The sequence below is a fragment of the Lygodium microphyllum genome, chromosome 24 (assembly GCF_053477565.2).
Source record: "Lygodium microphyllum isolate KBCC chromosome 24, Lygodium_microphyllum_v1.1.10, whole genome shotgun sequence".
Classification (NCBI taxonomy): Eukaryota; Viridiplantae; Streptophyta; class Polypodiopsida; order Schizaeales; family Lygodiaceae; genus Lygodium; species Lygodium microphyllum.
The window spans coordinates 92,216,930-92,231,041 of record NC_141158.1 but is presented as its reverse complement, the minus strand read 5'-3'; positions in this window follow the sequence as shown (position 1 = coordinate 92,231,041).

Genomic DNA, 14,112 nt, shown 5'->3' with positions numbered 1-14,112 from the left:
TGCCAGGGTGACCGTTGTGCATTTATGTCACCGACGTGTCAGTTTTGCAGATGCGGTTGGTACACCGCCCATGAATAATAGCTACATGATAGCTATCCTTATCTACTCTAGTTCGTGGCTCAGTTAGTATGCCACCTTAGTTAGTTGAGTTTGGTTTGAGACCTATATATAGGGTTCTTCTATTTCCTTGTATTAGAGTTCTTTTGGCTTACACAACTAAGAAGAGGAAAACTGTTTTCAGCCTCCACCCTTGTGTGTATTCCCCTATTGTGCAAGTAAGAAAGCTACGAGTGAGACTCCTTCCTTCTCTCCCACAATCTTGACATGGTATCAGAGCCTTGTTCGTGGTAAGGAGCTCAAGAAAGCAAGCCAAGCTCGCGGTGTTCTGGTAAGAGGAGCAGTGTTGCTTTCATTTTCTGTTCTGGGAGCAAATCTCTGCAGGTAGCACAGTCGAAAATTGCAAGAGTGCATTGTCTCAGGTTGAGACGCCCTTCGCGGTGAAACAAGAGGGCAGTATATGCTGCGGGCAAGGCTTTAGCCCTTGGCGACCTTGTTTTTTGATTTGAGGCCATTTCAGGGCCTGTTTTGGAGGCGAAAGTTTTCTGCACGCACTCAGGAAAAGGCCTAGTTTTATGTTGTGCAGCCACTGTTCTACAGGTCGGTGAAAAGTTACTATAGAAATTGCATCGTATGCTTGTGCGCAGAGACATTGGGAGTTACAGAATCATCCCTGTTGCCTGTTGATGCAAAATCGTCACTAGGAAGTGACTGTGTGGTCAAATATCACTTTCGTCAGTTTTGCAGATTTGCCTTTGTGAGGCTGAAGCTGTGTTCTTTACAGTGACAGAATTTTTTGCAGTGTTCTGTAATGGTGTCTGATTCTCTCTCACAGATTGTCTCACTGAAAAGCTTGACAAGAACAACTTCCAAGCATGGAAGTTTAGAATGACGAATTTCCTTATGGGAAAAGGATATTGGAAATTTGTTGCAGGAAATGAAGAAGAACCAGTTCTTCCTGATGTTTCCAATCAACAGCAAATGCAGGCATTTAAAGCATGGCATGAGAGAGCCAGAAAAGTTATGTACTGGCTGTCTATCAGCATTTCAGACTCTATGATTGTGCATATTCAAGATGCAAGTACGCCAAAGGAGGCATGGGATACTTTGTCAAAAATGTATAGCACAAATACGCAAGCCAGGAAAATGCAGCTCAAGCAAGAGTTGCACAATGTACAAAGAGAAAGTATGAGCATCAATGACTACCACATGAAGGTGAAGAAGATTGCAGATGCACTTGCTTCCATTGGGTCGCCAGTGGAAGATGATGATTTAGTCTTAGTGACCTTGAATGGTCTAGGAAAGGATTATGCACAGTTCCGAACATCCATTTCCGTCCGTGAAAGATTTCCTGATTTTGAGGAGTTGATTGCTCTTCTAATTTCTGAGGAGCAAAGAAATGGTAGTGCATCTTCTTCAGGAGGAACTTCAAAAGAAGCTGTCTTCTACTCAAATGCTGGAAGAGGTAGAGGCAGAGGTAGAGGAGGCCGATATGGAGGCCGTGGTAGAAATCAGAATATGCAGCAAACTCAAGAAAACCAGTCCTATGGAGGAGGACGTGGTAACTCTAGAGGCAGGGGGAGCCAAAGAGGTCGTGGTGGATGGCAAAGAGGCCAAAATGCAAATAGTAATGTTGAATGCTACTACTGTGGTAAAATGGGTCATATGGCTAAAGACTGCTATAAAAAACAGAATGACATCATGAATGGAAAACTGCAACAAGGGAATTATGCATCTTCTAGTAGACAGGGTGATGACAGAAATGAGCATTTGTTTATGGTGCAGCACATGAACAATTCTGTGACAAGTGCAGAAGAAAGCAATGATGTATGGTATGTTGACTTAGGTGCATCAAACCACATGACAGGTCATGCAGAATGGATGGAGGATGCAAGGAGTTGTGGAGACTGGTGATGATACTACACATCCTATTGTGCAGATTGGAAAAATTCCTTTGTCTATGCAGGATGGGAAAAAGAAATACCTGTCTGATGTATTTCATGTCCCGAATATCACCAAGAATCTGGTTTCTGTTGTAGGTCAGATTTAATCCTCATGGATGCTTTGTTGAGGATATGAAAAATAAAGATCGCTTGATAGCAAAAGGAAAGAAGAAGGGCAGAATGTTTACATTGGATGCAGACATGTCTGAATTGAGTACAGCAATGTTTGCACATGGGACCGATGTAGTTGCAGATATTGATATCTGGCATAAACGCATTGGTCATGTTAATGTACAGCGACTTAAATCAATGTAGGCCCAAAATATTGTTGCAGGATTGCCCAAATTCAAGGTTGCAGAAATGCATAAGGTATATGAAGCCTGTCAGTTTGGCAAACAGGCAAGGAAACCATTTCCTAGACATGTTCAAGAGAGTGAGAAGCCATTGGAATTAATCCACTCTGATGTGTAGACTATTAAAGCTGCATCTCTTGGAGGCTGTCATTATTTTGTCACTTTTATTGATGACTATAGCAAAAAAGTTTGGGTGTATTTTATGAAAAAGAAAAGTGAAGTTTTTGGGCATTTCAAAACCCTTAAAGCTATGGTTGAAAAAGAAACAGACCTGCAGATAAAATGCCTAAGGTCCGATGGAGGGGGAGAGTACCTCTCAAATGAGTTTGCAAGGTTCCTGCAGGAGCATGGCATAAAGCAGCAATATTCATGCAGTCATACCCCACAACAAAATGTAATTGCAGAAAGGAAAAACAGGCATATTGGAGAGGTATCTCGTGCCATGCTCAATGAAAAAGACTTGCCAGATTTTTATTGGGCTGAAGCAGTTGCTATAGCAGTCTACATAACGAACAGGACTCCCACTGCAACAATACATGGAATGACTCCAGAGGAGAGGTATACTGGTAGGAAACCAGATATTTCTCATTTGAAAATTTTTGGTTGCATTGCCTATGTACATGTGCCAGATGAGTTGAGATCCAAGTTGGATCCAAAAGCTGAGAAGTGCATCTTTATTGGTTACTCTCTGCAGCAAAAAGGGTATAGATGCTATAACCCTTCTACTCGTAAGTTTACAGTGAGCAGAGATGTTGTTTTTGATGAGATGAGTAGCTGGTATAAAGCAGTAAATGTGATTGATGATGTAGATGCACAAAATGGTAATGCTGCACAGAATTCACAGCAGCAGTCACAAGATATTAGTGGACCTGGAGCGTCCTCTAGCAGTGGTTCACATTCTTCGCCATGGACAGGCAGATTGAGATCAGGAGAATCTTCTCAAAGCAATGCAGATAGTGGTATGCAGGTATCACAAAAAGGAAAAGAGAAGGTAGATCAGCCCATGTTTGATGTGAATGCAGGTCACTCTTATGTGGATGGTGAATCCAGTGGCTCAGAACAGAGCATTGATGATGAGTTGGGTATTCCTTCTATTGTTACACCTGGAGTAAGGAAGACCAGGGATGTTTTGAGAGCACCTGGGAGTGAACCTACTTTGCGGAGGTCTACCAGAGCTAGGTATCCTATGGATAGGCTGAAATATGATGGATTTACAGCCATTCACTATGCATATATGGTTAAAGTGATACAGGAACCAGAACCCACTTCTTTTGAGGAAGCCATGGGAAAAGAAAAATGGGAGAAAGCCATGGATGAAGAAATGGATGCCTTGGAAGCAAATGCTACATGGGAATTGGTACCTTTGCCTAAAGGTAAAAATGCAATTGGCTGTAAGTGGGTTTATAAGGTGAAGCACAATGCAGATAGTTCTGTGAACAGATACAAGGCAAGATTAGTAGCCAAGGGGTATGCACAAACATATGGCATTGACTATGAAGAAACATTCAGTCCGGTTGCAAGGATGGCAACCGTAAGAGCAGTCATTGCTATGGCTGCATCAAAGGGATGGTCTTTACATCAGATGGATGTAAAGAATGCCTTCTTGCATGGTGATTTGCAAGAAGAGGTCTATATGGAGCAGCCACCAGGTTATGTGCATGCTGTTCATCCTGAGTTTGTTTGTAGGTTGAAGAAAGCCTTGTATGGCTTGAAGCAAGCACCTAGAGCATGGTCTGACAAGATAGGACAGTATCTTGTCACTATTGGCTTTCAGATTTCCAAGGCAGATTTCTCACTTTATGTGAGAAAAATAGAGAAAGGTATTATGCTACTTGTCATTTATGTTGATGATTTGATTATGACAGGTGACAGTGATGAAGATATCCTTCATGTGAAAATGCTATTGAAGCAGAAGTTTGAGATGAAGGATTTGGGAGAGCTGCGTTATTTCTTGGGCATTGAGGTGATTAGATCACCAAGTGGGATATAGCTCTTGCAGAGGCAGTATGGATTGGACATGCTGTCCGAATATGGGATGACAGGCTGTAAGCCTATTTCAGTTCCTTTGGAGCAGAATGTGAAGCTGAGCACAGATGCAGGTGGGCTTCTAGAAGACCCTACTATGTACAGACACATAGTAGGAAGTTTGATTAATATGACTATTACCAGGCCAAATTTGAGCTATGTTGTTGGATTGGTAAGTCAGTTTATGCAGGCTCCAAGGAAACCACATTTGGATGCGGCTAGACGCATACTCAAGTATGTGAAGTCCACATTGCAGTATGGACTATTTTATGAGACTAGGGTTCAGATACATTTGCATGGATACACTGATGCTGATTGGGCTGGTAGTATTTCTAATAGACGATCTACCAGTGGATATGTGTTCTCTTTTGGGAGTGCTGCAGTCACTTGGAGCAGCAAGAAACAGCCTACAGTTGCCTTGTCGAGCACAGAGGCTGAGTACAGCGGCGCAGCAATGGCTGCATGTGAGGTAGCTTGGTTGCATAAGCTACTTTATGATATGCATCAGCATACAGATGGGCTAGTTGTCATTTATTGTGACAACATGAGTAGTATACACTTGGCAAATAACCCAGTCTATCATGCTAGAACAAAGCACATTGAGGTGCATTATCACTATGTGCGAGAGAGGGTTTTACTAGGTCTTATTGATCTAGTTTATGTCAGCACAGAGGATCAGGTAGCTGACATATTCACGAAGGCATTGGGTGCAGAGAAGCTGCGCAAGTTCAGAGACCTGCTTGGTGTGCAGGAATTGGGATTGAGCTCGAGGGGGAGTGTTGAGATGTCGAGCTCCACTCGTGATATACCAGGGTGACCGTTGTGCATTTATGTCACCGACGTGACAGTTTTGCAGATGCAGTTGGTACACTGCCCATGAATAATAGCTACATGATAGCTATCCTTATCTACTCTAGTTCGTGGCTCAGTTAGTATGCCACCTTAGTTAGTTGAGTTTGGTTTGAGACCTATATATAGGGTTCTTCTATTTCCTTGTATTAGAGTTCTTTTGGCTTACACAACTAAGAAGAGGAAAACTATTTTCAGCCTCCATCCTTGTGTGTATTCCCGTATTGTGCAAGCAAGAAAGCTACGAGTGAGACTCCTTCCTTCTCTCCCACAATCTTGACAAGAACCTGTGCAGAAGACGAGCATGAAATGTATTATGAACACAAACACTGTCTGGCAGGTCCAGCTTGTAGGTGACTTCGTTCAACACTTGAGTGATTCGGTAGGGTCCATAGTAACGGTGATTGAACTTGGGGTCATGTTTTTGGGAAGTGACATATTCTTAGAGCTCACTAGGACCATGTCTCCTTTGGCGAATAGTACAGCCTTTCTCTTCTTGTTTGCTTGGTCTGTCATGGTTATCTTGTTCAGCTCGAGGCTTTGCTTAGCTGCTGCATTGCCATCTCTCCATTTCTTCAAGAATTCTTCTGCATCTTGATCCTCCGCTTTGGCCGCTCCGGATGCTAAGGCCAGTGGTTTAATGACTTCTTTTCCTGTGGCTAACTCAAAGGGAGTGTACCCCATTGCCGAGTGGATGGAGCTATTATAGTGGAATTCCAAGACATCAAGGTACAAGGCCCAATCTTTCTGGTCCACTCGGGCATAGCTGCGGAGGTAATCTTTGATGCCTTGGTTGACTCGTTCTGTCTGTCCATCTATCTCCGGGTGGAAGGATGATGAGAATCTCAGCTGTGTTTCCAGAGTCTTGAAAAGTTCCTTCCACATGTCACTCATGAATCTTCCATCTCTATCTGATACAATGGCCAGTGGTAAGCCATGCAGTTTGAATACATGTGTGAAGAAGAGGCGTGCTACCTCCTTGACATTCAGTGGTGGTTTGGCCGGGATGAAGTGAGCCTGTTTGGAGAAATAGTCCACCACTACAAAGATGATTGTGTACCCATGGGACTTAGGTAGTTCCACAATGAAGTCCATGCTGATGACATCCCATGGGCGGTTGGGTACTGGTAATGGTTGTAGTAGTCCGGCTGGTCTTGATCTTGGTGCTTTGACCATTTGGCAAGTGGGGCAAGTTTTGATGTAGTCTATCACTTCTTCCTTCATATTCAGCCAAAAGAATTGCTTCCTAAGGGCCTCCAAGGTTTTGCTTTGCCCTTTGTGGCCTCCAATCTTGCCGTCGTGTATCTCATGCAGGATGAGTTTCTTCAATTCCACATTGTTGGGTATATACAATCTCTTGTCTAAAAATAGGATACCCTCTTCTAAGGTGTACATTCCATGTGGTGTCTTCTCTGCTTCCACATCTTTGATTATTTTGTGCATTTCTTGGTCTTGTTATAGGGCCTCTTTGACAAGTTCTATGAAGTTGCTGCTGACCACACTGACAGCTTTCAGGTCAGCTTTTCGGCTCAAGGCATCTGCTATCTTGTTAGTAGAGCCGGGTTTGTGCTTAATCTCCAGGTCGAATTCGGCTAGGAAGTCTAGCTAGCGGGCTTGCTTTGCTGATAACTTGGATTGGGATTGGAAGTATTTGAGGGAGATATTGTTGGTGAATACTATTGTATGCTTGTCTTGAACATAGTGCTTCCATTTTCTAAGGTAGTGGATGACTGCCAACATTTCCTTCTCATGTGTGCTCCACCTTGTTTCACCATCGGTAAATTTATTTGACTCATATGCAATGGGGTGACCCTCTTAGACCAGTATGCCCCCTATGCCGTAGTCAGATGCATCTATTGAGATTTCAAAGGGTTTGGTGAAATTTGGCACCCTTAGGACGGGAGTTTGGCTCATGCACTTCATCTGCTCAAAGGCTTCCTGTTGCGCATTCCCCCATGTAAAAGAGTGATCTTCTTTGGTGAGGTGGGAGAGGGGGGCAGTGATGAGGCTGTAATTTTTGATGAACCTCTGACAAAATACTGTGAAGCCGAGGAACTCCCGCACTTCTCTTACAGTTTTCAGTACAGGCCATCTTTGGACAGCTTCCACTTTCTTAGGGTCCACTTTGATTCCATCTGCTCCTACAATAAAGCCTAAGAACTCCAATTCTTTCACTGCGAATTCACATAACTCCGGCTTGGCGTATACCTAATGCTGCCGCAGTTTCTCAAAAACTCGGTGTAAGTGCTGCTTGTGCTCTTCTAAGGTCTTGCTGTAGACTAGGAGGTCATCTATGTAGATAATGACAAAGATATCTATCTCCGGTCTAAAAATTCCATCCATGAGGCCACAAAATGTGCCTGGCCCATTGCTTAGGCCAAACCCTAAGACTAGCCACTCAAAACTACCATATCGGGTACGGAAGGCTGTTTTTGGCATATCTTCTTCGGCTATGCAGATTTGGTGGTATCCTGATCTAAGATCAATCCGACTGAAGTACTTGGCCCCGTGCAATCTATCTAAGAGGTCTTCCACTAGGGGCATAGGGTATTTGTTTTTTATGGTGATTTTGTTAAGAGCCCTATAATCTACACAGAGTCTAAGTCCCCCATCCTTCTTCTTCACAAACAACACTGGGGCACCAAAGGGGGATTTGCTAGGGTGGATGAATTCTTGTTCTTCTAGTTCATGTAGTTGCTTCTTCAATTCCATGAGCTCAGTGTGGTTCATACGATAGGGAGCTCGGGCCGGTGGGGCAGACCCTGGAATTAGCTCAATCTTGTGATCCACATCTCGCCTGGGTGGTAGACCCTTGGGTAGCTCGGCTGGCATTACATCTTTGAAATCTTCAAGTATTTCTGCCACCTTTGTGTTCCTATTCTGTTGTTTGGGTTTCTTACCATTTTCTTCTTCTTCAATTGGTCGGATCATACACACGTTGACCATATCTCCTTGCTTGACTGATTTTTCGACTTGCTTTGCACTGCATGTCATGATACGTGGCCTGATAACGGTCCCTTGGACCGGTGCTTTTTGGGTCTGGCCCTTTGGTTGGTTTGTAGTTGGTTTTACTGTTTGGCATGATACTCCTGGCTTATTCTCCTTCATTTGCACCTTGATTGGGGTCCTACCAGGTAGCTGCATTTTTTCACATGGCACTCTGACACCTTCTCCTTGCATATCTAGCATCATTTCATTCACACCTTTACCAAACATTGCAATGACATAAGTCATAGAATTCTAAGCCCAATATCACTTCAAAATCATCCATGGGGATTACTAAGAAGTTGAGTTTTACTTTCCACTTGTCGGCTTCCACTTGGATTGCAAAGACTTGTTTTACTTCCTTGGCTTCTCCTTGTGCGAATGTTACTGTTAATCCTTCTGGGGCCTTTGATAGTTTCAATCCATGTTTTGCTGCACACCCCGGTGTCATGAAGTTGTGTGTTGCTCCTATGTCCACCATGATAGGTTGGTTTCCTTCGCCCACTCGGCCTTTGATGTATAGATGGTGGACTGCCGCTACCCTGGCTGCCATGCATTGGGGTCGGGCACTAACTGACCCTACCCTTGGGTGGTCCATGCTTTCTTCACTCCCATTTGGAATTTCCTGGATACGCAGTGGTTGTAATTCTTCTCCTCCATATGCACAAGTTGCATTCACTCTTGATCCACTCGATGAAGCTGTATCTTCTATTGCGCATCTATTTTGGTAGTGTGGACCCCCGCATTTGAAGCATTTGATGCCGGTGGAAGGGCCTGGGGGTCTTCACCATGATGTATTTGATCCTGTGGGCCCATATGATGTGCTAGGGGTTGGCCTGTAGTGATTGTTTCCCCATCTTCATGCTGCTCCTCTTGGTACTAATGTGATTTGTGATACGGCCATGGTGGTTGTGGTGTTTTGGCTCCTTGTATCTGTGAATGCCCCTCTAGGAGCATTGGGCCTCTGGTTCCATGAGTTGTTGTTGTTGAAGGTGTTGCTGAAATTGTTGTTGAACCTGTTTTGATTCCCTTGTGCTGTTCTTCTGCCTTCCAGGTCCACCAGTCTTTCGGCCATTCTCATGGCCTCTGCTAAGCTTGTTGGTTCCTGTCTCTCCACATCTCTTCTAGCCCATTATTGCATCCCAAACAAAAATCCATGTAGCTTAGTGTCTGTATCCATGTTTGGTAGCTGAAGCATGATTTGCCTATACTTGCTGACATACTCTTTCATCTTTCCCTGTGTTTTCTTGAGGTTCCTCCATTCATCTCTTACTTTGAACTTTTCCATCTTTGGAATGAAGTAGTCCTTCAATTCTTCCTGTAGTTCTTCCCATGTAAAGATGGTGTGACCCTGCTCTTGCTCCACCAGGTACCAACTGGCAGCGTCCTCCTCCAAGTAAATGGCTGCCACCTCCGCCTTCCTGTCTTCTGTTATGCATGAATACTTCAAGTATCTGTCTCCTCTGCGATCCATTTCTTCAGAACCAACCCATCTCTCTCTCCCTTGTATTTGGCTAGTTGGGGCATCTTGAATTTTCCATAATCGTCTTCTGAACTATCACTATCTTCCTCTTCTTTACGGTGGTGCTTCTTCTCTTTCTTCTTGTCTTTCTTTTTGCTCCCTAACTCTACTACTTTCTCCTTCTCTTTCCTTGTATCTTGTGCCCTCCTAGATGTCTCTTCTCTACCCATTTTATCTATCTCCTCTTGCATTTTGTGTCTTTTCTCCTCTTCTTGTTGTTGTATCACCCATTCTCTATAGCCCTGCTCCACTTCTAGTTTCTTTCTCCTTTCTTCCTCCTCTTCCTTCATCTGCATGTTCCTCCATATTGACTCCAGCATGCCTGACATACCATCTAATTGTCTTTCTAGTCCGGCCACCTTCTCCTCTTGGGCCACTCTCCATTCTTGCCCCCTACTCTTCTTCCTCTCCTCCAGTGTTGGGAGGGTGATGTTCTCCCTTTCGTCCTCCATGTGGTTGGTGGTGGTGTCGACTCGGAGAAGCCACGTTTCGCCTGTGGTGGTGTGGGTCATGCCGCGGGGAAGCCGCGTCACGTCTTCAGACGGTGGGATGTCGAGGTTGGGGTGTCACGCTGGGGCGACGCGTCAGGGGGGCGTCGCGACGTGGGGCGACGTGACGTGGGACGACGGGACATGGGGCGTCGCGACGTGGGGCGACACGACGCGGGGCGTTGTGCTGTGGGTCGTTACGACTTCGATCTCTTCGGGGCACTGGATCTTTTCTCCTGCTTTCGTGAGCACTCCTTCACTCCGAGCAAGAGTTGCTCTGATACAAAGTGTGATAAACTTGCACTCGTTACGCACTCAACACGGCACAGAAAGGTAACAGGATATATGAGCTCAAGGTATACTCTTGTATTATTCAATCCAAAAAGTGGGACAACATAAACACATCCCAGGACTACACCCTCGTGACGCCGCACATAAGAGGGTTCACCATTGGGTATAGGGAATCACACGTAGAGTGGAAACAAGGCACGTCTTTGAGTCACTACTACTCCCTATATAGGTGCAATCGGTAGCAATGGCATGGTATAGCTACAAAGCCCTTACAGGGGGGGCGCACACATACGCACATGCATATGCCCCATCAATGCATGCATGTACAAATATTTTCTATTTCTCATTTCAACTTTGCATATATTTTGTTCTTAACACTTGATAGTATCCTTTATAGAGGATGGCACCCAAATGCACATCCTTTGTCAAGGGAATCGATTCTATGGTTGCGTAGATTATGGTTAAACTCAACAAGACTTGGTAGAAGGCATAATGCTAGGCTTTTTACTCAACTATGAAGCTTCCATTTTGGTCTTTCTTCTTTTAATAGATATAAAATAAGATGTTTTTCTAAACTATAAAGTAAGCATGTCATAGTCAATAATCCAAGTGCTTTGGTGTGGCCACCTCTACAATGTACAAGTCTCTTCGCATGCTTAATGAGCATCTATGTGCTCTTTCAATATTAGTGGCATTATTAGAATTCCTTTCAAATACATATTGTTGGAATATTTCAATGCTTTTGTGTGTTGCAAAACCCTATAAGAGTTTTTTTTAAAGAAATCCAATCGTTTACCTTTTTGGCTCTGGGGGGATCACTATCTACTATAGGTCCTATATATAATGTGCATCCGTGGCATGTTTTATATACCCCTATGTAACCTATTTTGTAACATTTCATTAACCCTACTATGAATTTATACCATAATTTATAAATCCCTTATTATAAGTTTACTTTTTTCATAGAAGAATTTAATAGATCCTTATGTAATAGACAAAAATACTAGTTTTATCGTAGAATTAGTCTCAAACTACCTCTTAAGGTTTTATAAAAGAGTTCTAGTAGTTTTAGTGATGATAGATACAATCAAAGAGCCTCGAACCTCCACTCTCCAAGATTGGGACAAAGGTGGTTATACGCACGGGTGTCGAAGTGCACTGTACTCCAATGGATCCCAAAACACAACAATAATAATTTGGATGTGTTTTATGATGTCGTAAGTGATCTAGTAATAGTGAACTTGGTAGTCCTATTCTTTAAGAATCAAAATGCACCCTCAATGTACTGCACATCATCAGAGACTCCCTAATCAACACCATATTTCAGAACATTAAAGTTATCCAAAAACTACTAATTACAATTATAATCTACTTTATGACTTGTATGTACATTGCTTATAGCACTTTACCATAGGCACCCCCTAGGTCAAATGCATAAAAAGTGGTTTCCAAGTAGCATAATGGACACATAACGTTCATTGACAAAATGACATATCCATTATAATACAAGCATCTCCATTTATCTCCTATACCCCAGAGTTGTAAGAAAAATTGGACATGCTCTTTGTTATTGTATGGCACATGTCATCAATTTACAACTCAAAATTAAAAACAACTCTAACTAGCTTTGTCCAACATCTTAAGCAACATCATCATCAGTTAGTTCGATAGCCCATTGAGGAAAGTCTAGAAATGCATCCATCTGTAGATCCTCATCTGTTAGGGTATTCCAACTCTCAATGTTGTCTTTATCAAATTCATCGATGATACATTAATTGTGCTCTTCAACTACATTAGAAAGATTAGAATAAATTTGCATCAACTCAACATCCAAATTATTTATTCTATAGTTTGTTTGATTCTTAACACCAGTCCAACTAGTCTCAATCATGTAAGTATCATTGCTATCAAACTCTCCAAACAACTTTAGTAGATTCAAGTTTTCATGCTCTATTACATCCAAAAAACTATAATCTCCATTGGTTTCAGCAAGGACATCATGCATATCAAACCAACCGGCATTGGTTTCTTACGTACACTCTTCTCTCACTTTAAGAGTCTCTTCAAGGCCATCCTACAAGGACCTGCCATGAAGTTTATCATCAATACAACAGCAGGGAGGTGCCACTTGGAGAGGATAGGAAAGATAAATAAAAGAAAAGAGAAGGAGCTAGAATACAACACCAAAAGATAGTATAGACTGCACTATCAAGAGTTCACATGCAATGTAAATACAAGTGATCACAAAAACAAAACTATTGAAATATGAAAATATCATCAAATAGGAAAACCAATCTTCTTGGGATGAATGGAACTAAAAAAATAGATGCTGGACAACAAAATGCAATCAATAGATGCACTAAGTACACAATGCACAACAATAAAGTAATGAAAAAGTAAAAATGCAAACAATTAATGTCAATATGAAGGGAACAAAGATTGAAAAACATGCAAATTTGGACCAAAATTAGGTCGATTGTGTAGTGGTATTCAAGGAAGAGAAAAATCAGCTTGGTAGACTTGCAATAGCAAAAGATAGTACTCTAGGACATAACGTACATGTTTGATATCATGTCAGAAGTGGGTGAAACAGTGGAACTATAAAAGATTGCTATAATAGTCTGGATCAAGCTAAATATTGCAAGAGTAGATCAATAGAGTAGGTAGCAAATTGAATATCTTCTAGATTAGGTGGACAGTTGCTAAAACTAAAAATGCAATTGCAAATGATAGAATGGTAGGCTAGCAATAGTAGCTAATCAGTAAGAGTAGACTATAAGTGACTTGCAGCAACAAAACACAACCAATAGGTGGTCACCTGGCTGATGGTGATGGTTGAGAATAGCCTACACAAAATGAAATTCAATATCCATCACATGATTAAGTGTAATGACCAAAACTTAGCCTTTTCATTCAAAGGTACAATTGGAAACTTTCAATTGTACCTTTCAATTTGAATAAATAATTGCCTTGACAAGCAAATCACATGTTTAAAAGAATCTATTTGAAATTGATGCAATAAAGATCACATCCAACCTTGATTTCAAATATTGCTATTGATGATAAGTTGTAGTATGCAATATTTTATTGATCAAGATTTGTCATTCAACACTCTTTTTTATCATATGGAACATGCTTAGTATTCTGCATAAGAAGAATTGACCATTTGAATCCAAAGCGAAGATTCATTTGACATGATATTGTGTGTGGGTGTTTGGTAAAGCAACTTCTTCATGCACATAAGTGAATAAGAGGTTAAGAACATGCTTGTTTTCTAAAATTCGTTTGGAGGGGTGTAGTGACAATGTAGTAATCCATGATGCAACTTTGAAATTAACTGGTTTGGAGTACCTTCTGCAAGCAAAGTACCCTTTGGAAGACACTCTACAAAATCTAACACCCAAGATATATGCTCATTGTGGCATTGATTGAGCATGGCTCTTGATATTTGAAACAAGCTTGACATTCTACCCCACTCTTCAACCCTTCAACTAGGTGAGGAGTAGCATATTCTTCAATAGCTCAAATGCACACTTCAAAGCACTGTCATGTTTGAATTTGAATGTGCTAGTGCCTTATCCATTAATTCAAGCCGATCC